We start from the raw sequence: 23481 nt of genomic DNA on the forward strand, positions 1-23481 counted from the left end.
CTGCAGCAACTGCCTCAGGCACAAGGCCTCCAGAAGAGCAGTCTCCTGAAGCAGGACCCTCCACCAGTGAGCCATACCAACAAGAAAAGTTTGCCGAATTCAACCTCCAGGACATTGATCTCCCAGACATCGACCTTCCAGACATTGAACGGAATGAGTCACCTTAACATGACTAAACCAACACGAGGTAACAAAACGTGCAAACACAATGTAAGAAGGTCCCTGAAGTGGGATATGGCCACTGATGAGAACTACACCAAAACTGAATATGATTTTGAATCAGAACTAAGAAAGGAAAAGAGAAATGATTGGACACTGCTTATCAGAATGAATGGTACAGGTGGGCAGAATATACGGTAAAACAGACAAAAAAGAGCACTTGTGTTTTATGCTCACCCTCTCCTTTGAGAAAGTTAATTATATTGCCAAACTAATATGACATTGTACATTGTGCCAGATTTTATTTGCAGTATTGTGACAACCAAACTGATCGAATAACTCCATATTGCCCAGTGGAATGTCTAGCCATGTTGGGGAGCCAGCATTACCAGAAATGTTATAACCAGAAAGGGTAGGGAAGTGAATGCAAAAAGCTTGATGTAAGAATAGACCCAACCAAATGAGAAACCCCAAAGAACTACATACTAGACACATCATTAGAGTATGAATGATTTAACAAAACTAATGGTTGACAGGCAAGTGTGCCATAATATGGCACCTAGACAAATAAATGTATTATGACCCAAATGTGTATAAATCTTTCAGCATAATATATATGCCAGAGCAACAGTAAATAATAACATGACAATCACGACTGTTCAAGAGAATTGTGAAAACGCCACATTGATTTTTCCTTTGACAGAATCTGTTTCAAGAACTTTGAAACAATTGGGACAGGTCTGGATGAGCTAGATGACATCCTGTAAGGAGTTCTGGTGAAGGGGTAAGGAACGGGGTACCTTGTTACTTTTTGATTTCTAACAGTTTTGATTCTGTTTTTGTAAAGAGAGGGAGGTAGCAACACTGTGTATTTTATTTTTGGGGCAAAATTAGATAGATTATTAGAACATGGGTAGAGTAGGGAGTTAGTTAGAGGGGGTTTTCTCTGTTTCTTTGGTTTTATGTAAGGACCCCTTCCTGAATATATTTTTTACACTTATCCTACTGAGAATATTTGTACATATAATCACACTAACTGTTCATAAATATGAATATGTGTATGAGAGGGGACGACATAAGGTTTGAAGCAGGTCATTGCCCGTGGTACGAGGTAATGCGACCAGATATGAAGGAAAAAGAATGTTTTTACTACTTTTTGTCACTTATCCAACACTTTACTCGCTCTAAAGAGTTCTTTTAATATTTTAACGTTTTTTTATGAATTTAATGTGAAAGTACATGCATTAGACTACTGGAAAATGTTTCCACAGGGTAAAAAGAGAAATTAATTACAAGCGCGGTCACCGATTGCCGAGCCAGCATGGGCAGATTCAACTGGTGGTTTAAAAACCCACTGTCTGCTCCAACACCAGATAACGCCCTAGGCAGGACCAGGGCACCTCTGGCAACGATGGAGCAACCCAGATAGCACTCCAGGCCACCGGAAGCGCCTGTGCAGTTCCTTTGGCACCATGGGACAATCCTAACTTCAAGTCTGTACACTGAGATATGTTGATTATACTGGAAATCAAATGTTTGAAATAATCTATCCCTTCAAAGTGATGATCCAACAGGAGAGTGAGATCTTTTACTCCACTCCAGTCAAAGGGGGGTGGAGATGTTTGGTCTCACTATTCCTCCAGAGTGTACCTTTGTGATGTAAGCCTATTGATAAGAAAGATGGGTGGTCTATATTGGCCATGATTGATAGATAACAGAGAGAGGTTTATTCAAGAAGATACTTTCTGGGTCAAAAGTGAAGGTGGGACTACAGTTAGTCCCAAAGGGGGGATGTGTTGGAGAATTCCCTTTGTCTCATGTAAAAGTCTGAATGCAGTAATGCCAAGCAGAAAATAGGTCACAGGGATAAGAGAATTGAAAAGTACCCAAAAACCTGTAAGGAGGGATGCAGGTGTTGGGAAGCACTGGAAGAAAAACATTATATAAGATGGTTTGAGATGTTCCACCAATAGAAGAAGGTCTAGAGGGGGATGTTTTTAATGGTGACAAGGACACAAGGAGGGACAAAAAAGAAGAGATGGATATGAGGATGCCCATTGGGCACCTAGCGATAAGAAAAAGGTATAAGACATGAAGACTGGCAATGGTAACTTTAGATGGCCAGCTGGCATCTCACTTTGTTGTTTGTTCAATAAAGTTAATTCTTCTGAGACCTGGAACTTCGACTCTGAGAGCTTCCTTTGAGATCCGAACCAAAGACTTTGAATTTGGCACAACAGGGGTCGTCGCTGCGGCTCCGTCGAGGTCGCCTAGGTCATCGGTGTCCTGTCACTCTGGCTACACAGTGAGCTCCACCTCCTAAGTGGTCATCGCATCCTGTTGTCACCATGATACCATCCGGCTGTCTTCACCCATGGCTCCTCCCTCCAGCTACAACGCCATTGAGCGCTTTCCTCGTTGTGCACTTGGGTTTCATCTACCTGCCCCTGCTCAAGGCCATCCCATGGATGGGGGCATTCTGTCACGGTTCTGTTAGTTTGGACTTTTTGTGTTTTACCACCTTCTGCCTGAGTTAGTCGTTTGTTGTCTTGGTGACTCATTATGTTCAGCTGTGCACTCATTATCTACCTCGATATCATGTGTACTTAAGTTCACTTCTGTTTGTGTTCATTGTCGGGTATTGTCTATGTTACATGTGTGTGAGTAGCTCTCTTTCCGGTTTGGATGTATGCCTGTGATATAATTAAAGAGACTTTCCGCTTCATCATCGTGTTCGTGTCGATCATCTACACAGCATATGTGACGATTTAAAATAATGTCTTATTTCTATTGTAAACTAAGCATTTTGTCAGGTCCCTGGGGTACTTCACTGCTTCACAACTATTCTCCACCTATAATAATTTAGACTCCACCCATATGTGACATTTAACAGAAATGAAATCATTCAGGTTTTTAACAGTGTTGCATAAAATGGTAAGTAGTATCATACTTTTTATTAATATTTTAGAGGCCTGTTATAGTCAAGGGAGGGTACTGTCAAGCTTAACAACTCAACCCCATCACATACAAATTTTAAATTTTACTTTAATCCATAGGTATATAATGTACTTACTTCATTGCTGCCATATATGGTCTACTCTCCTACACTACAAGAGGAGCAGTGGCCATTTTGTGCAGAAAACCTCAACCCCGTCACAGGGTTGAAAACTTGTGACAGGGTTGAGTTTTTCCACTTAATTTATGGATTATTTTAATAAAATAAAATATAAAATAGTCATGTTTCAGTAAAGATATACTTACACCAAATTCATGACAACTCATAATTTTGTTACAAAAAGAATATTTTTTGTAATGTGTCCACTTAAACACAGAAACACTTAAACATCTCAGAAATGGCAGCCACATCAGCAGCAGAAAGACATGCAGTGTTATGCATGCAGATATGTTGATCCAAAAAGAAGGGCACAATATGAGAAAGAAAAAATTACAAAATATATTAAATTGAAGGCAATGCCTCCCTTCAACCCCGTCACACTATCCTAAACCTTGTCACATTAATATTTGTGGGAAAAAATAGGGAAGGCAATTAAAAATCACCTGTACCTGTTGTTTATCAACCATGGACTACTTAAGCACACACCTCAGTCACACACATCATCTGTTCTCACAAGTGGATACTAGACTGACAAGTCTAACCTGTTCACAACGTCTCTATGAAAGATTCCTATACCTTCTCCAGCGTTCCACAATCTCCACTCTGTTACCATCTCCATAGTCGTTCTCCTTTGTCTCTGTGTGTTTCCCTGTCATTGTGGTTTCCTGCTGGTCATCAACAACTGTGCTTCTCAGCAATCATTCTCCTACTCTGTCTGCTATCAGCGTGTGGTCATTCTCTTTGCAAATTCGATAAACTGATGTTAACTGTTCTCCTGGTGAGCTCTCTGAGTCTACAGTATATTGTTACACACAGACACACAATTTGTCTATTTTTAACTTCAGTCCCCCAAAAAATGTGAAAAGTATCATAAATGTTACATTTGTAGTTATTTAATTGTTATGAGGGACACATGAGCGGTAGGTAGATGTTTGTTTTAAAGCAAGTTTTGTGTAAAATCCTCTTTAAACCAAGTCCATGTTGTCTGTTACGGGGTTTGCAAATAAAAGTTTTATAAATTAATAAAAGGTTTTAAATGCCTGAGGTGGGGGGAGGGGGGACCACAAGCAACATAACTTACCAGTTTTGGAAATGTTGTTTTTAATTTATTGCACCAGTGTGTTAGACTATGTTGTAGTGTGTGTGATTTTGAGGGCTTGTGTGTCCTGTCTGAGGGCAAAGTTTGGTTTTTCAGCAAGAGTGAATGGTTTTGAGAGTAGAGCTTCATTTTGACCTGAAAATAGGATGTTTGGGAAATTGGGTGAGACGTTATGGATTTGTGTTTACAGTTTTGAGAATACGAGGCATAATTTCAAGAAATGTGTTCAAGCAATCGAGAAAAACTGTAAAATTTTCAACTAAAAAAAACAACAACAGCAGAAGTGCGATTTAAACACATGGCACACTGGGACAAAAGTATTAGCAAGCAAACAATGTTTTGGTCACAACCAACCAGATGTATTGATATAAATGATGGTAAACCATAGAAAAACCACACACACACCAACTGAAAAAAAAGCAAATAAAAGCAAAGTTAAATGTAAAAATGAATAAAAAGTAATCTGAAGAGGCACTCTAAATATACTGTACACAACATTAAAGACACATTATATTCACCGAACACAAACACCACAAAAGCTCTGGGTAATAACTGATTCATTCCTATACAGTTAAACAAAATGTTTTCTCCTTATTTCTTTGGCTATATCACACGGTTGATTTATATTAATGTTTTAAACATGCACTGTGAACACACAATCTACACAAATGATGTAATATAGCAGCTCATTTGCACACCATCTATACAAAAGAAAATCACCTACCAGACTGCCACTGGTATGTTCAACCCTAAATGCCAGATCACATCGCAAAAACTACATACTAAAACAAAACAAGATTGAATCATTCCACAGCTTCTCAGGAGAAGAAAATCAAGCTGGCTATTCTCAAAACAACCACTTCATGTACACTGAACATGGAGTCCCTCTCTCACAAACATAAAGACATACCGTTTACATTCCATCTCAGTCAGGAGATATTTGTCCTTTTTGCATAGTGCTTCTGTGGTTCAACTACAATATGATTTTTTTTTTTTTTCAGAGCTTTTTTCAATTTTTAAACTTATTTTAATATTTTACATTGCAAATTTTCTATTTTAAAGGGGACCTATTATGCAAAATTCACTTGAACATAAATGTGTGTCAGCAGTGTATGTACACAACCACCCTATAATGGTAAAAAATCCACCCATTCTTATTTTTAATCCCCAAAAATCATGTCACAGTGAGTAGTGAACACACAGTGATTGGGGGTTATGTGCCTTGCTCAAGGGCAACTCAAGGTCCAGCCAGTATTGAGAATCGAACCCACAATTGATGTTTACGTTAAAAACTCCAATAAAAAAAATAAAAAAAAGTTTGCAAAAATCTTTTTCCAGATTCATTTCAACATTGCAGAAGAGCAATTATTTAGCAAGACTTTTTTTTTTTTTTTTTTTTTTGCTTAGTGGAAAGAAATTCAGGTCTGAAGGTAAAGTTTTTTTGTGATTACTTTCAGGCTGTGGATTTTCTGTCGTGTCCAGTTAAATATGGTTACCTTTCTGTGAAAAACTGGTAGTTCCTGAAATTATAGACAAAATAGCATAGGCCTATATATATAATAATAATAATAATACATTTTATTTGAAAGCGCTTTTCTGAGTACTCAAAGACACTTTACATAGAAAAAAAAAATCACAAAAGCAGCAGGAACAACATCAAATAGAAATAAAATAAAATAAAATAAATGCACTAAAAAACACACTGGACTAAGCTAAACATTAAAAGCAATTTTAAAAAGTTTTTGTCAGTGATTTGAATGTTGGAAGGTCAGTGCAGTCACGGATTTGTTTGGGGAGAGAGTTCCAGAGGGAGGGGGCAGCAACAGAGAAGGCTCTGTCACCCCAGGTTCGGTGCTTGGTCCTGGGAGGTAGAGTCAGGAGGTTGGCATCAGATGAGCGGAGGCTACGAGATGGGTTGTGGCGGTGGAGCAGGTAAGAAGGAGCCTGGTTATGGAGGGCTTTGTGTTTGAGGAGAAGGATTTTGAATTGAATTCGTTGTGGGACCGGGAGCCAGTGGAGGTTCCTGAGGACAGGGGTGATGTGGTCACGGGTGCAGGTGTGGGTGAGCAGGTTTTTATTTAGTTTATTTAAGGTTTTGGATGTTGAGCCGTACAGGATGCTATTGCAGTAGTCGATTCTGGAGGTGATGAAGGCGTGGATGAGGGTTTCTGCAGCAGAGAAAGAAAGTGATGGACGTAGTCGGGCGATGTTTTTGAGGTGAAAAAAGGCAGTTCTGGTGATTTGTTTTATGTGGTGTTCAAAGGAGAGGTAATTGTCAAAGATGACTCCGAGGTTGCGACTGTGAAGGGATGGAGACAAGGTAAAGGTGTCGACAGTGAGGGAGAAACTGTGAATGGTTTTAGTGATGGGTTTGGGACCAATGATGATCATGTCTGTTTTTTCGCAGTTGAGTTGAAGGAAATTGATGTGCATCCAGGATTTAATGTCAGTGAGGCAGTTGGTGATAGTGGAGTTGTTGGCAGAGGTGATGGATTTGGTGGAGATGTAGAGCTGAACATCATCGGCATAGCAGTGAAAGTTGAGACCATGGTGGCGAATGACATTGCCAAGGGAAAGCAGGTATAGTATGAAGAGGAGAGGACCAAGCACCGAACCCTGGGGGACGCCTTGGGGCAGCGGAGCAGTGGAGGAGGTGCAGTTGTTGATGTGGATGAATTGTTGTCTGTCAGTGACATAAGATTGGAGCCAGGAGAGGGCAGTGCCGGTGATACTGAGGGAAGATTTGAGGCGGGAGAGAAGAATGGTGTGGTTGATAGTGTCAAAAGCTGCAGTTAGATCAAGGAGGATGAGGATGGTGAGGTGACCAGCATCTGCAGAGAGGAGGATGTCGTTGGTGACTTTGAGGAGGGCTGTTTCAGTGCTGTGTTGTGATCGGAAACCAGATTGAAATGGTTCAAAAAGGTCATTTGAGCAGAGGTGAGTTTTAAGTTGTTTGACCACAGTGCGTTCCAGTATCTTAGACAGAAAGGGGAGATTGGAGATGGGCCGAAGGTTTGACATGATGTCAGGGTTGAGTCCAGGTTTTTTGAGGATGGGGATGACAGCAGCCAGTTTGAGTGAAGGGGGGATTGAGCCAGAGCTGAGAAAGGAGTTAATGATTTCTGTGATGAGTGTGGAGATAGCAGGTAGACAGTCCTTGATAAGGTTGGATGGGATGGGGTCCAGGACACATGTAGATGTTTTCATTCCTGTTACAATTTTGGACAGTTCCCCTGCCGACACAGGGGAGAACTGAGACAGGGACTGAGAGGTGAAGGGGGGAGCAACAAATGATGGAGTGGGAGGGCAGATAGTGGTGACAGAAGAAGAGAACAGGTTGTTATAAATGGTGTCAATTTTGGTCAGAAAAAAATGAAAGAAAAGAGTTGCATTTATCAGTTGTGAATGAGTTGGTGGTATTGTCACTGGGTTTGAGAAGTTTATTTACTGTGGAGAAGAGAGCCTTGGGGTTGGTGGAACAAGAGTGTATGAGGTGCGAGTAGTAAGTGGACCAGGTAGTGTTAAGAGCTTCCTTATACGGCTGAAGGTGATCTGTGTAGGCTTGTAGATGAACAGTTAACCCTTAAAGACCGATACAGCCGCCCGCGGCATAAAAAAACTATTGTATTTTCACCAAACTCGGTACACATGTGTATGAGTTCAATCTGGGGTAACAGTAAAAAAATCGCGACGATTGAACACTAGGTGGCGCTATAACATTAAAAAAACATGAAAAGGGCTATGACCACCTGACCGTTAGTCCAAATTACTTGAAAATTGGTATGCAGTGTCTTGGTCCAAGGCATGGTATGTCTATGAGGACATTGGCGTATCTCAGAAAACATGGCCGCCGTCGGCCAATGAAATTTGAGCACCTATAAGACAAGGTTAACAGAGGCCGATCGGAACGAAACTCGATGGGCATGTTCGACTCATGGCCCTAGAGGTCTGTAAGAATTTTGAAAGAAATCGGCCACTAGTTGGCGCTAACGAGGTTTATGCCCTCTGTAATCACGCGGTGTTGCACACATCAACACAATAAGCATATCATTTGATAGATCTCCTCATGATGAACAACTTTGCCTCAAGAACCATTGCTGTCAATCAAACCGTTCATTAAATATTTATAATTATGTTAAAAACCTACTTTTGCGAACTAGTCCCTGGTTTTTCGCCTGATCAGAACCTGACCAGTCTAGGACAATTCTCTGGACTCTCTAGATCAATAATTATCAAAAAAAAGTTGAACTTTTGCATTTTGATGACTGTAATAGAGTCATTTATAAAATGGGCGTGACAAAATACACTCAAAAACCTATAAATCCTAAACAAAAACTCAGAACTTCACAATAATTGTTGAGCATATGTGACATAACATCATTAACAAGCATGCGAAATTTCATGGAGATCGGACTATAGGTGGCGCTATAACTGTTAAAAAGCTTTGAAAAACAGATATTTCCTATGGTAAATTGCCTGTATTGGCTGTAAATGGTGTCTTCTATCTATTATCATATAATGTTCATATCATAATGTTCAAAACCAGTGCAGTACAATTCTCTGAACTCTCTAGATCAATAATTATCAGAAAAAGTTGAGCTTCTTCAAAAGGTGATTTTATATGAATATAATGACATATTAAGCCAATAAGTGGTATTTTACTGCCCCCTGCTGTCATTTCATCATACTACTCCCTAATATTGTTATAAAATTCATATTTAGACTTTATAAAATCATTATTTTAACGTTTACAATCACATTTTGTCAAAACTCATCTATTGAGTATTACTATTGACAATTGTGTTACACTGAGATATGGAAATGGACGAAAGTAAATGAATGAAATGAAACGAAAGTAAAACGGCATTAAGCCACGCCCCCGAATACAAATTCATTCATAACTCGAAAACGGAAAGTCGTTGCGCGCTCAAATTTTGATGGTGAGGACCTCTCCGGGCTCTTGATCGAAACGTGTCGTCGCGGGCCTCGGGAGCGCGCCCCCCCCCGCGCATCGCCAGTCCGCGGGACCCCCGATTTTGAACGGCCGTAACTCCCGACCCAGACCACCCCGAACATTGTGTGAGAGCTCGTTGGAAAGGGCCCGTCCTTGGCTAGCTTCGATTCAAATGTGGTGTTATTTGCCCAGGGCTTTCCAGAGATAATAGCCCCAACAGATATGCCTTTGAACAGTCATAACTCCCAGCCCCAATAGCCCAAAAACACCTTGATGGTCTCATTCAACAGGGCTCCTCAAGCACTATCTATGCTCTGAGTTTCAGAATTTTTCGCCTTCTGGTTCCCAAGATATAAGTGAAAAACCAAATTCCCATTAATTAATTCATTCAATCACTTCAAGATGGAAGCTGTAATACCACTGTCCACTAGAGGGAGCAGCAGGATTACACATGACCTTTTCATTATTTTTCAGTATTGGGAAACAAACAAATGCTTTAAAAAGCAATCTTTTTTTCTTTTTTTTTCTTTTCTTTTTTATATTATTAGATCACAAAGGAATTCCTAAAGACCAATAAATATATTTTCTCAATAACATATTCCAAAACATTAAAAACATATTTGTATTTGTGTATTTTTATGTGTGTGTGTGTAAGCATGCATTATTGAGTTAACATGGAAAAACTGGTTTGCTTTAGTGCAGAAAACTGGTGAAAATCATGAAGTTTAAAGTGAAAGTGAGCCAATAAGTGGTCTTCTTCTGCCCTCTGCTGGCCATTCTACTTATTAATGAAGCAAGTTTTTGCTAGAACAGGGTAAATCATGGTAAACCATGATAAACTATGGTAAATCATGTTAGAATGTGGTATATCATGGTAAATCATGCTAGAACAGGGTAAATCATGGTAAACTATGATAAATCATGATAAACTATGGTAAACCATGCTAGAATCACAGTAAACAATGGTAAATCATACTAGAATGTAGTATATCATGGTAAATCATGCTAGAATGTGGTAAATCAAGGTAAACTAAGATAAAATCATGGTAAACTATGTAAATCATGCTAGAATCATAGTAAATAATACTAGAATGTGGTAAATTATTGTGGGAGGAGCCTATTTTACTAAAATGGCTATAACTCAAGAAGTAAATGAGATATCTTCACCAAACTCAGTACACATGTGTATGGGTTCAATTTGAGGTCACAGTAAACAATTTTATGGAGATCGGTCCATAGGTGGCACTATAACTGCTATAAAAAGCTTTAAAACCATATATTTCCTATGGTACATTGCCTGTATTAGCTGTAAATGGTCTTTTCCATCTATTATGTCAGTGGTTACATGCTTGCTAAATAAAACTTAATAACTTTTGATGCTTTTGTGCTTAAAGGCCTTAAAGGCCTTAATTGCTTGAACCCCGATAAATGCTGCTTGCAACTTTAATTTATTTTTGTATTTAGTTTGTGAAGATTATTTGTGAACCATTTGTTCATTTACACTCTGTAGGCTATATTGTATTGTTAGTATTTATATACTAAGTTGTCACTACTTGTTATATTGTTTGCATTTGTTGTTCATGTTCAAATTATAATATAATTTTCTGAAGAAAAATGTTTGCTTCAGTGTTCTGTTGTAATATAACAACTTTTCTATTTACTTTACTTCCTGAACTTATTTGGACACATCTACATTGTCAGTAAATGTAATACACCTGTTTTTACTCAAAAACGCCTAGAATAATATTATAATAAATGGCTATAACTTGCTGAGGGATTGTTACATGTAGACAAAATTTCATCTGGAAGTCTAAAACAACCAAGTCTAACTTTCTAAAGGAAAAAAACACAAAACTTCAGGAAGTTCTGTTTGAGTTCACACTGAAAACACCACATTTTTTGCTGCCATTTTTCTTAAAATCTTGTTAATTTCATAAATTCTCTGACAAAAGAAATGTATGCTTTTCACACTGTGTTTAACCCCGAGTAATTGTCGTTCTAAACCCTGCTTTTAACCCCTGGTAAAGGAATGTTTCACACTTGTAATTTACAATCAAGTGTTAGCATCACTTTTTACCCAGGGTTATTAAACCCTGCTCCGAAGCGAGCCTTCCAGCTCGTTTCTCAGTTTCGCTGGTCTGGACATGTTGTACGTGTGGCAGATTCACGCCTGCCAAAGGAGGTTTTCTATGGCCAGCTCCAAAGCGGTATGCGCTCTCAAGGAACGCAACTCAAACGTTACAAGGACGGCCTATTGTCTGAAATGTGAAACTATGCAACGTGGACTCAAAGGACGGTCGCGGATAGGAACATCATTATGAACACAGTACCATACACTCCTTTGAGTCCAGCCAGAGAACCATTGCAGTAGAGAAATGAAGACGCTGAAAGCACAATACCTTAAAAATAACAACATCAAGCCAGTTTATGTGCGACACCTGTGGCCGGCTACATCGTAGGACGCACTAACAACAAATATGATTAGATCGTGTCGACAGCTCAGAGCATCGACAGGGTGGACTGGAGTTTGATAAACTAATTTAATGGTTTTACACATTATAAAATTGTTATGACAATTAACTGTATTTTTTGCCAAAGAGAATTTGTACATGAAAATGTACATGATAATACTCAAAAGTGCTAATTTAGAACAAATATGTAACCATATATTTCAATGTTGAGTTGAAAACATGATTGGGGACAAATCTAGCCTCTCTTTTTTTTTTTCACAACTGAAGAAAATTAGAGAAAAAAAGCGGTACATTACCATTTAGGGAACAAGTCTATGCTCGCTACTAATGTATTTGTACTACAGAAGTAGAAAAACAATAACATGTAGCCATTTTAGTGTCATTTTAGCCATAGTCAAGCATGGAATGTTAAAAAGAGATTTTTTTTTTTTTTTTTTTTTTACCAGTATCTAGTAAAGGGAAAAATGCTTGGAGAGTCTGCTGGAATAGCATGACTAGCTTGTTTGAACTTGTAGGGTACAGCTGGGCTATAGGCACATCTTAAGGAAAACTTGCTTTTCGTTAGTCAGGGAGGGAAGGATGAATTTTGTCATTATTTTTATTTTGGTAGGATATTTAGTTTTGTTCTTCTTTTAGTATGATTCAAACACACACACACCTAATTATTTTCCAAATAAAGTTTTTGTTAAGTTTTTATCTGCTGTGGTTTATCTATTTTTATTCCGTGTCTTCTTGTTGCATTAATATTTGTTATTTCTTTCCCTAACCATAGACTGGGGTAGGAATGTAACACATTTGTATTATAAATACATTCACTCATAAAACTAACATTCAACTCAGAAGGGGCGCCAACACAATGCGATCACAACCACACACTTGTCACAAATGCCCAACATCAAATGCAGCCTTACCACCATAAAATGTCCACAACACCACAATATTACTTATATCCTATACCATTAAAAACACATGATTCTGGCCACATAATAAACAACATCAATGTTAAAAGCACCATAATTAATGTGACACTCAAAAGAGAGGAAAGGAGGTATGTGATGATAAATTATATAAACCATAAATGCAATGAACTCATTAAGATAATTACTTACCGAACAGTGACTGGAATCTGTTGTTAAATGACAGATCATGTGCAAAAACCACCGTAACTCATACTCCCACAAGAATCACTTCCTTGACAATCACAAATGCTCAGTTCCAGTACAAATGGTCCCTCCCACACAATGGGAAAGGTCTGTTTACATGTCATATCAGTCCAGTGGTTATATAAGTGACATATAAAGATTAAATTCTGTCAAGTCATGCCTGGGTCACATTTCACACACCACAATCAGAAAGAAAGGCACATTAAGTTAATTTGTCATGAACTACATCTAGATGCTCACGAGTTTTAAGTTTAAAAATTAATGAATTAGTTAATCTTTTCCCACAAACTTTCCTCTGTTGTTCCACTCGTGCAGTTTCAGATCCTTTTCATGCATTCCCACATAGGAAGAATAAAAACACAAGCAATGCTCCACATCTCCTTCTACTTCCTCAAAGTTGATTGGTCAGCTCAGTTTAAATAATCTGCTTGTTATGCATATTCATTTATCATAGAAAAAACTTGCATAATACATGGTCCACACAATAAAATCAACAGAATGATAGTTGAAATCAGGGTTTGAAAATGAACCTTTTCACTCACCAGCCAATTTGGCTACTAAATTTTTAAGTTACCGCCCATTCAGAACTTCTACTAGCTGAAACAAAATGATCATTAATAAATCAGATTATCAAAGTCACATCTTAGATATAAATATATGTATTATTAAATCTGATTCTGAATCATTGAATCGCCTTCAGCCTTATGACAGCCATTCACTGTTCATGCATACCATTACCATTAAAATAAAATAAAATAATATTCTCTGTGACTTCTCTTGTAATTTTAACAGCATTTATTTTGTTGTAAACGCCAAATATAGCTCACCCCAAAATTAATTTTTAAATTTAAACATGTTGATTAGTGGACAGGCTGTCAATTCATGCCTCTCGCATCAGTATTGACCGCAAATGTTTCTTTTTCGAGTTTATCTACGCATAGCAATAAAGATGCTATAGGGTGCTTTTTGCGCTAAAGTCTTGGACATGATGCATTTATGAGACTGGGTCGGAGAAAGTGGCCTCTTAATTGTCTCCTAGGACTCCAGCGGAGTGTTAACACACCGGTCACATCACTTTGTAGGCTACTAGCGTTCTCAAGTTCAAGGCGGCAGTCCAACACAGTGAATCTAATCACCATACAGGCAAAAGTTCAATTCAAGAATTAAGAAAGTGGCATCAGTGAGTTTGAATTAAGGTATTTGGGGGGAACAAAAATGGTGCAAATGGGAAGGCGATCTTAGGCTATATTATTATGAAGCAAAATACTTTTTTCAAGCCACAAAAATCAAATTGTAAATGCACAATACACGATCTTTCAGCCAAGTATGAAGTCAGTATGTACATACAGTATATTTGTCCCAAATCTTTACATTTTAAAAGGAAAATGTGCGTTACACTGTGGTGCAGCATTATTTTGAACAGCCAGAGTTGTAGTTTGACGTAATTGACAGCGCTTCTCTCAGTGTGCGACCCTCTTCACCCTTTGTTTTGCTAATGTTTGAGGCTTCTTTTAGGGGAAGGACTCTGATAGTGGTGCCGTGCAAAGTGATAAAACAATTTATGAATCATAACCCGCCAAATTGGCTAGTGTGTTGATATGCGTTACCCGCCATGGTCAATTTTCACCCGCATTTCACCCGTGGGTTGGGGGATGTACATTTCAATCCCTGGTTGCAATTTAGGAATGAAGTTTCTTGAATATCCATCATTTTAGTCAAAATCTTAGTAAATCCTTCTGAAGTATTGTGGTTAGAATGAAAGTACAGCACATGCTGTATCACCATAGCACCCCATAGCAAGGTGACATTGATACAGGGTTGAGTTTTGATCTAAACAATCATTTTGGTTGAGACTGAAATTTCAATGTTTATAGGATGTTGGATCAGCATTGAAATGCTGATGAAAGCCGACAGCACACATGGATGGAGACAGTGACATTTAACTAACAGTGATTTGCAGTTGATGACCACGATGATGAGCATTTTCAACCACTTTACCCAATTTGCTCTAATCCCTTGGGGGCTTGGTTCAGAGGTGGGCCTTCATGATTTTAGTAAGCCTGATGGAAAATGCTTGAAAACACCCAATGTAGTTTGAAAATGCCCACTGATTGGCAAACACCAATGTTGGTTCTGTAGGTGCATAGTAGTCTAATTGATTCTTCCTCATTAGAGAGAAAACACATCCTATGCAGAAGTCTTGGTTTGTTGATCAACCCAACATACTTGCATGACTTCTCTTGCACAATTTCAAACAATGGTTTGGCCAGTGTGCTAAAAGGTGTCTGTAAATAACCCTCAGTTATTTGATTTAGTTTTGGGTATTAATATATTATTCTGATATTATCATAATAACTATATTTCTTAATATTAGTTTAATATTCGTAATATTGTGTTTATTATATTTTGGAAGTTTACTTTGCACTCTTAGTTATTTAACCTATAGAGACTTTTATTTTGAAAGGCGGCTTGCCGGAAAAAGGTGAACAGATCGCTTGCGCACAGAGAGCGCGCCGCGCATACAGATTGTGGACAGACGGAGACATGGAACCATGCGGTCACGGATTCACGGATTTGAATTCTAGTTTTAAGGTCACCTTTAAGTGAATTTAGGCATCTAGTCGCTGTTTTATTTTATTTTATTTTATTTTTATTTTTATTTTTGTGTCTGTTGTTTAGCACCTGGTTGGAAAGGAGTACAAGGTATACATCATGTATATTTATGCATTTGTATAATGTTACATAGCATATCCTCTCTTTAATATTGTTTTTATATGTGTTTGTTTGATTTATGAGTAATTTAAGTTGTTTATGGTAAATTTTAGTACTAATTTCATAATTTTGTTGCTATATCGACTACTGTTTGTTTCATTTATATATGTATGTGAATTATTTACAAATTCCAATAATGTTAATTCATCTGTTTTAGCTCTTACGGTGTTGTGAAGGTGTTGTGAACGTGTTCTGATGGCATTGTGAAGGCATTACGGACAATAAACCGACAACATCAGTGAGAGAGCGAATTTCTTTTATTCAACTGGGCTGCTACAGTAAGAGCTTTTCCTATTGATTCCATTTGCTGATGTAAATGATGACAGACCAAGGATCCAAGTCGTGCACTCCTGTGAAAGAAATGGAAGCATTAAAAATCCTACCTTCCCAAAGCAGAGATTCAGAAGATGAGATAGAAGATAATTCTGATGGTGTAAAAACAGATGAAGAACGTCGCTCTGGTCGTGCACGAATTCCAACAGAAAAGATGCTCGCGTATCAAAGAGAGGAGTCACAAAAGGCAGAGAGAAGGCTCATGCACGCATATGAGCAATGGAAAGCTGAGGCTCGAAAGGCAAGAGGGCAGCTGAAAACAGACATTCCTGAGAGTCAGCTAGCAACACTTTTAGACACATTGGAAAATGAAAGAGACAATGTAATGAACGCATACATGAGAGTTCGAAGTTATGTTACTCCTCCTACTGATATAAGAAGACGGATTGATGCTTGTGACGCTGTGACGAAGGATATAGTAAAGATTGCTTATGAGAGGATCTCAGGTGTTGATGAAGACATAGGCGGTGAAAGAGTAAGAGGGCGTCTTCGTGAATTGCTTGATTGAGATTATGCTCGCTCCATCTATGGTTCTACGGTCTCACGTATCAGCCTAGTACACCCATAAGTCAACCTTCACTGAATTCCATACTGATGGCTAAACGAATAGAGGCAGAAGCAAAGCTTGCAGCCAAGGAAGCAGAATATGCAACAATAATGGAGGAAAAGGAACAAAAGGAAAGAATACAACTTCTAGAAGAAAGGCAAAAAAGAGAACTTGATGCTCAAAGGAGTGAGTTTGAAAGATTACACGCAGTCAAGGAGGTAAGAGCAGCTAGAGCCAGACTAGAAGTGTATGACAAGAAAGAAATAATTTCCTCTGCTAATCAGAACCAGGAGCTGCAGCAATCTGTAAGCATTCCTACACAAGAACCTGTGTATTCATCCTCAATTAAGCCAACACTCAATGAAAAAACATCATCGCCAACTCTCAATGCTGATGTGTCTTACCTTGCACAGGCTGTTCAAGACAGTATAACACTGAACAGACTTCCTATGCCAGAGCCTACAGTCTTCAGTGGTGACCCCATTCACTTTATTGAATGGAAGGCTTCTTTTCAATCACTCATTGACAAAAGACATATCTCCTCAGCAGACAAGTTATACTACTTGAAGAAGTATGTCACTGGTTCTGCTCGGAAAACTCTAGAAGGGATGTTTTACAGAAATGATGAGGAAGCTTACAAGGATGCATGGAAAAGACTTCAGGATCGCTATGGACAGCCGTTCATTGTACAAAGAGCATTTCGAGAGAAACTCGCATGCTGGCCCAGAATACAGCCCAAGGACGCTGAAGGACTCCGAAATTTCTCAGATTTCCTGAATGTGTGTAAAGATGCTATGCCTCATGTTAAGGGACTGGAAATACTGAATGATTGTGAGGAAAACAGAAAACTCGTCAGTAAACTTCCTGATTGGGTGGCTGCACGCTGGAATCGTCAAGCTACGCAAACACTGAGTGAGACTCAAGATTTCCCACCTTTCCATGATTTCGCTAATTTCATGTCAGTTGAGGCCGAGGTAGCCTGCAACCCAGTCACTTCCTTCTATGCTCTTCACACTTCTGAAGCTAATAAGGATAAACATAACTTCAAGGTTAGTAAGAACAAAGCTAATGTCTTCCACACAAAGATAATCACACAAAATGAGAATCCGAAGCACACTAGTAAAGTCTCTAAACCATGTCTGTTCTGTCGAAACGGTGAACATCGAATTCATGATTGCTCTAAATTCTCTGCAAAGTCTCTTGAAGAGCGGAGACAGTTCATAAAGGATACTAAGCTGTGCTACGGATGTTTGAAACTCGGTCACAGTGCCAGAGACTGTCGTTCCAGACATAGCTGTGATACCTGCAAGGGAAGACATCCTACCTGCTTACACAACGTCAGCTTCGAGAGAAGGGTGAGGTCCTCCCCTGTCCAAAGCCCAGAGAACACACACGAAAGGGTTGTGACAACGTCTTTAAGTGTAGAATCTGGATGCACATCTGCTAACACCTCAATGATTGTGCCAGTGTGGTTGTCCTCACAAAATGACCCAGCCTCGGAGAAACTCGTCTATGCTCTGTTAGACACACAAAGTGACACTGTCTTCGTCGAATATGCAGTAAGTCGAAGTCTAAAGGTTGACTCATGTCCAGTGACACTTAGGCTCACTACCATGGTTGGAAGAGATTCGTTGATATCAAGTGAAAGAGTTTCCGGTCTCCGAGTCAGAGGTTTTAATTCTACGGTAATTCTAGAACTTCCCCCTGCATACACTAAGGAATGTATCCCTGTGGATCGCGCCCACATTCCTACCAGTGAGACTGCCAGGTGTTGGAAACATCTTGCTCCTCTGGCAGACAGAATTCCCCTGCTTCAAGACTGTGAGGTTGGTCTATTATTAGGATATAATTGTCCCAGAGCTTTAGCACCCAGAGAAGTGATTCTTGGAGCTGACAATGAGCCATATGCTGTTCGCACGGATCTCGGATGGAGCATCGTGGGTCCTTCCTTGACACATTATGAGTCACAAAGCGGTGTTAGCATGTGTCACAGAGTATCTATTAAGGAGATTCCTTCTTTAACGCCAGCTGATGTTATTAAAGTGCTGGAGTCGGATTTCAAGGATACTAAAGAAGACTCAAGAGTGGTGTCTCAAGAGGACATTATGTTCTTGAATAAACTGGAAGAAAACATCAAAATGAACAAAGACAGCCATTTGGAAATGCCCCTTCCATTCAAGAAAAGACCCTATCTTCCAGATAATGAGCCTCTTCCTGTCATGAGACTTCAACATCTAAAGCGGAGATTAATTAAGGACCAGGAATATAGAGAGCATTATGTGAAGTTCATGGAAGACGTAATAGAGAATGGTGATGCAGAGAGAGTCATTGATGAAGGAAAGAAAGGAGAAAAATGGTACATCCCTCATCACGGGGTGTATCACTCAAAGAAGCCGGGGAAATTACGCGTAGTTTTCGACTGCTCTGCCAGATACAAGGGGTCCAGCTTGAACGATCATCTACTTACAGGCCCTGACCTGATGAAAAGCCTGACTGGCATTCTTTTGCGGTTCAGACGGTATCCAGTGGCCTTGATGTGTGATATAGAGAGGATGTTTCACCAGTTCCATGTTGACGAAGCAGATCGAGATTACTTACGATTTCTATGGTGGAGAAATGGAGATTTCGACTCACAGCCTCAAACATTCCGCATGAGAGTACATCTATTCGGTGCCTCGTCGTCCCCTGGATGCGCTAACTACGGACTGAAACATCTTGCAAGAGAAGGTGAACATCTGTACCCCCTAGGTTCACAATTCATTATACGAGATTTCTACATGGATGATGGAGTCTCCAGTGTTGAATGTGTAGAGAAGGCCATCCAGTCGGCGCGAGAAGCCCGCCAGGTTTGTGCACTAGGAGGTTTAAGATTGCATAAGTTTGTGTCCAACAATAAGGCAGTTTTGGAGAGCATACCACCCTCTGAGTGTGCTGTGGATGTTACAGCTGTCGATCTGTCCCTCACTGACTAGCCTTTGGAAAGAGCCTTGGGCATCTACTGGCAACTGGAACATGATAACTTCAGATTTCGTGTCAACCTAAGGGAACAGCCAGCAACCCGTAGAGGCATACTGTCTATAGTGGCCTCATTGTTCAACCCCCTAGGGTTTGTTGCACCATTCTTGCTCAAAGGAAAGGCTGTTCTGCAAGAAATGTGCAGAAATGGTGTGGGCTGGGATGATCCTTTACCTGATAGTTTGCGACCAAGGTGGGAGCATTGGAAGGCCGATCTTGAAAACTTAGAGAAGATCAAGGTGCCTCGTTGTATTGTGCCTGCTGGATTTCAGAGAATCACAAAGAGAGAAATTCATCACTTCTTGGACGCCAGCACAAGAGGATATGGCCAGTGCTCATACCTTAGGCTCGAGAACGAACAAGGTGATGTCCATTGTGCTTTGCTCATGGCAAAATCTAGAGTAGCCCCACTTAAGGTCACAACAATCCCTCGGTTAGAGTTGACCGCTGCGGTTGTGTCAGTTGCAGTGAATGATATGTTAAAGGAAGAAATGAACCTTGCAGATGTAGAGGCATATTTCTGGACTGACTCTCAAGTGGTGTTAGGCTATATAAACAACGAAGCTCGCCGCTTCCACACGTTCGTCGCAAATTGAGTTCAGAGAATCCATCACAGTACAACTCCTCAACAGTGGCGATACATTCCTTCAGATGAAAATCCAGCTGACTATGCATCACGAGGTATGAGTGTCAATGATCTTGTCACTTCCAGCTGGTTCAGAGGACCGAATGTCTTGTGGGAAAAGCAAATGGCTCCCCCTGTGAATGTTAACACACAACTTCCAATTGGAGACCCAGAGGTCAAGAAGGCTCAGTCACTAAACACGCAAACGGTACAGTATTCCTGCTTATCCAACCGTCTCACGAAGTTCTCCTCATGGTCCAAGGTCATCCAAGCAGTTGCACGTCTACTTCGTCGAGTCAGGAAGGACAAGTCTAGTGACCATTGTACAGTGGCAGAACGTGAGGATGCTAAGTGCATCATCATCAAGGACTTACAGAGTCAGATGTATGCAGAAGAGGTAGCCTTACTCCGTAAGTGCAAGCAACTCCCACGCAACAACAGGCTATGCAATCTAGACGCCTTTGTCGACCACGACGGATTGCTCAAGGTGGGAGGAAGGCTTTGTAATTCTTCTGTCCTTAACTCCATTAAATATCCAGTAATATTTCCAAAGGAACACCATCTTACAAAACTTCTGATCGCTGATTGTCATGAAAAAACTGAACATCAAGGAAAAGGCTCAACTATAAATTATATCAGATCAAGAGGATTTTGGATAACAGGATTAAACAGGACTGTAGCCTCCTTTGTACGTCGGTGTGTGAGATGTCGTAAGCTTCGCAGACCCACAGAAGAGCAAAAAATGGCCAACCTGCCCTCAGAGCGTATAGATCCATCCCCTCCATTCACGTACTGCGGAATGGATGTTTTTGGTCCATTCATCACCAGACAAGGCCGTAAATCATACAAGAGGTATGGACTTCTCTTTACCTGTTTCTGTTGTAGAGCCGTCCATGTTGAGATGCTGGATGACATGTCCACGGACGCCTTTATCAATGGCCTGCGTTGTTTCATCACTATCAGAGGAGCAGTTCGTCAAATAAGGTGCGACCAAGGCAGTAATTTCATTGGAGCTAAGAATGAGTTTGCTAAGGCCATGAAAGAGATTGACACCAATCATCTGGTAGCGTTCTTAGCAGAAAAACAATGTGACTTTGTCTTCAACGCACCCCATTCAAGTCACACAGGAGGAGTTTGGGAGAGACAGATTAGAACTCTGAGAAGTGTTCTTCATGCTACTCTGTCCTTATCTTCTGGAAGGCTTGATGATTCTTCCCTTCGGACCTTCTTCTATGAGGCTATGGCCATTGTAAATAGCCGACCGCTCACAGTAGACAATCTGAATGATCCTAAAAGTCTTGAGCCCCTTACCCCAAATCACCTGCTCACTTTGAAAACTACCCAAGCTCTACCACCCCCATGTTTGTGGCAAGTTTGTAAGAGAAGACGTATATGCTCGCAAGAGATGGCGCCATGTCCAATACTTAGCGGAGCAAATTTGGGGCCGTTGGCAGAAGGAGTATGTGTCTAACATTGCAACCAGACAATGCTGGCTTACACCAAGAAGGAACATGCAAGTTGGAGATATAGTCTTAGAGAAGGCAGACGATCTGCCCAGGAATGAGTGGCGCTTGGCAGAAGTTATTGAGACTGTAGTTGGCAAGGATGGCTTGGTGAGAAGAGTGAAGATACGCTTTGGAGACAGAAAACTGGGGAAGGATGGTAAACGTCTGAACAAACCTTCAATAGTTGATCGCCCAGTGCAGAAGCTGGTCCTGCTGCTAGAGGCAGCCTGAACTTCCTGACATATCCTTTGATTTATGCAGTTCATAGTAGAATGTTTCAGTTTTTCCTTTACATCTAGCCTTAAACATGGGTAATTTATTTTAGAAATCATTCATGATTAAAGTTTGAGATTTGTAGTCACTCATGATTTGGTGGGAGTGTAAATAACCCTCAGTTATTTGATTTAGTTTTGGGTATTAATATATTATTCATATATTATTATATAGTTATCATAATAACTATATTTCTTAATATTAGTTTAATATTCGTAATATTGTGTTTATTATATTTTGGAAGTTTACTTTGCACTCTTAGTTATTTAACCTATAGAGACTTTTATTTTGAAAGGCGGCTTGCCGGAAAGGCGAACAGATCGCTTGCGCACAGAGAGCGCGCCGCGCATACAGATTGTGGACAGACGGAGACACGGAACCATGCGGTCACGGATTCACGGATTTGAATTCTAGTTTTAAGGTCACCTTTAAGTGAATTTAGGCATCTAGTCGTTGTTTTTTTTTTTTTTTTTTTTTTTGGTCTGTTGTTTAGCACCTGGTTGGAAAGGAGTACAAGGTATACATCATGTATATTTATGCATTTGTATAATGTTACATAGCATATCCTCTCTTTAATATTGTTTTTATATGTGTTTGTTTGATTTATGAGTAATTTAAGTTGTTTATGGTAAATTTTAGTACTAATTTCGTAATTTTGTTGCTATATCAACTACTGTTTGTTTCATTTATATGTATGTGAATTATTTACAAATTCCAATAATGTTAATTCATCTGTTTTAGCTCTTACGGTGTTGTGAAGGTGTTCTGATGGCATTGTGAAGGCATTATGGACAATAAACCGACAACATCAGTGAGAGAGCGAATTTCTTTTATTCAACTGGGCTGCTACAGTGTCTAGGGTGGGTTCCAGAGGCGGTTGGCAACACTGGATAATGACTGGAGTGCTGATGGAAGGAAGTTACCGTAGTTCAGTTACTGATCCGGAAATAGAAGATGAATTATGTGCTGGCGAAAGGATTGGGAAAGGTTGGAGTAAAGTTGTGAATCGAAAAAGGAAGAAAACTTGAAGTCAAGTACTGGGTACAAGCAGTGATCATTTAGAAAAAAAGATTTAAGGTATTGTTGACATTTTAATACAATCAGTATCAGAGGTAAATCCCATCAAGAGGGGGTAAATCAAATCAAATCCCATCCCATAACAAAAGAACTGAAGACATCTTTAGGAGAAATTGTCAGTGCTAAAACATTAGAGACAAAAACTTGCTAATTATTTTGTAAGGATGACAGAACTACACTACAGAAAGTAGCTTTGTGATCAAAATTCATGCTAGGACAGGGAATAGCGGAATAGCAGTTTCTCAATTCTCAATCCTTCGAAGGCTGTGGAGGTCAGACAGAGTTGTTAAAATGGATTTTTTTTTTTTTTTACATTTGTATCATTGGATATTTGAGTAAGTTGAAACCCACAATTCTGGGGTATGCAAGGCCT

General features: G+C 39.6%; 2 protein-coding genes across 2 annotated transcripts in view; both read right to left on the bottom strand.

Moving 5' to 3' along the window:
• The window catches only part of LOC311295367 (V-set domain-containing T-cell activation inhibitor 1), a 46500-nt gene extending 33446 nt beyond the window's left edge, over nucleotides 1-13054 (bottom strand). The window contains exon 1 of the transcript XR_014628312.1: nucleotides 12908-13054. The gene's annotated coding sequence lies outside the window, so the exon portion shown is untranslated. The remainder of the gene's footprint in view (nucleotides 1-12907) is intronic.
• Nucleotides 1-23481, bottom strand: part of LOC311295362 (uncharacterized protein) — a 321297-nt gene that overhangs the window by 38728 nt on the left and 259088 nt on the right. The gene's annotated exons all lie outside the window — the stretch shown is intronic.

This window comes from Rutilus rutilus (genome assembly GCF_951802725.1).
Source record: "Rutilus rutilus genome assembly, chromosome: 8".
Classification (NCBI taxonomy): Eukaryota; Metazoa; Chordata; class Actinopteri; order Cypriniformes; family Leuciscidae; genus Rutilus; species Rutilus rutilus.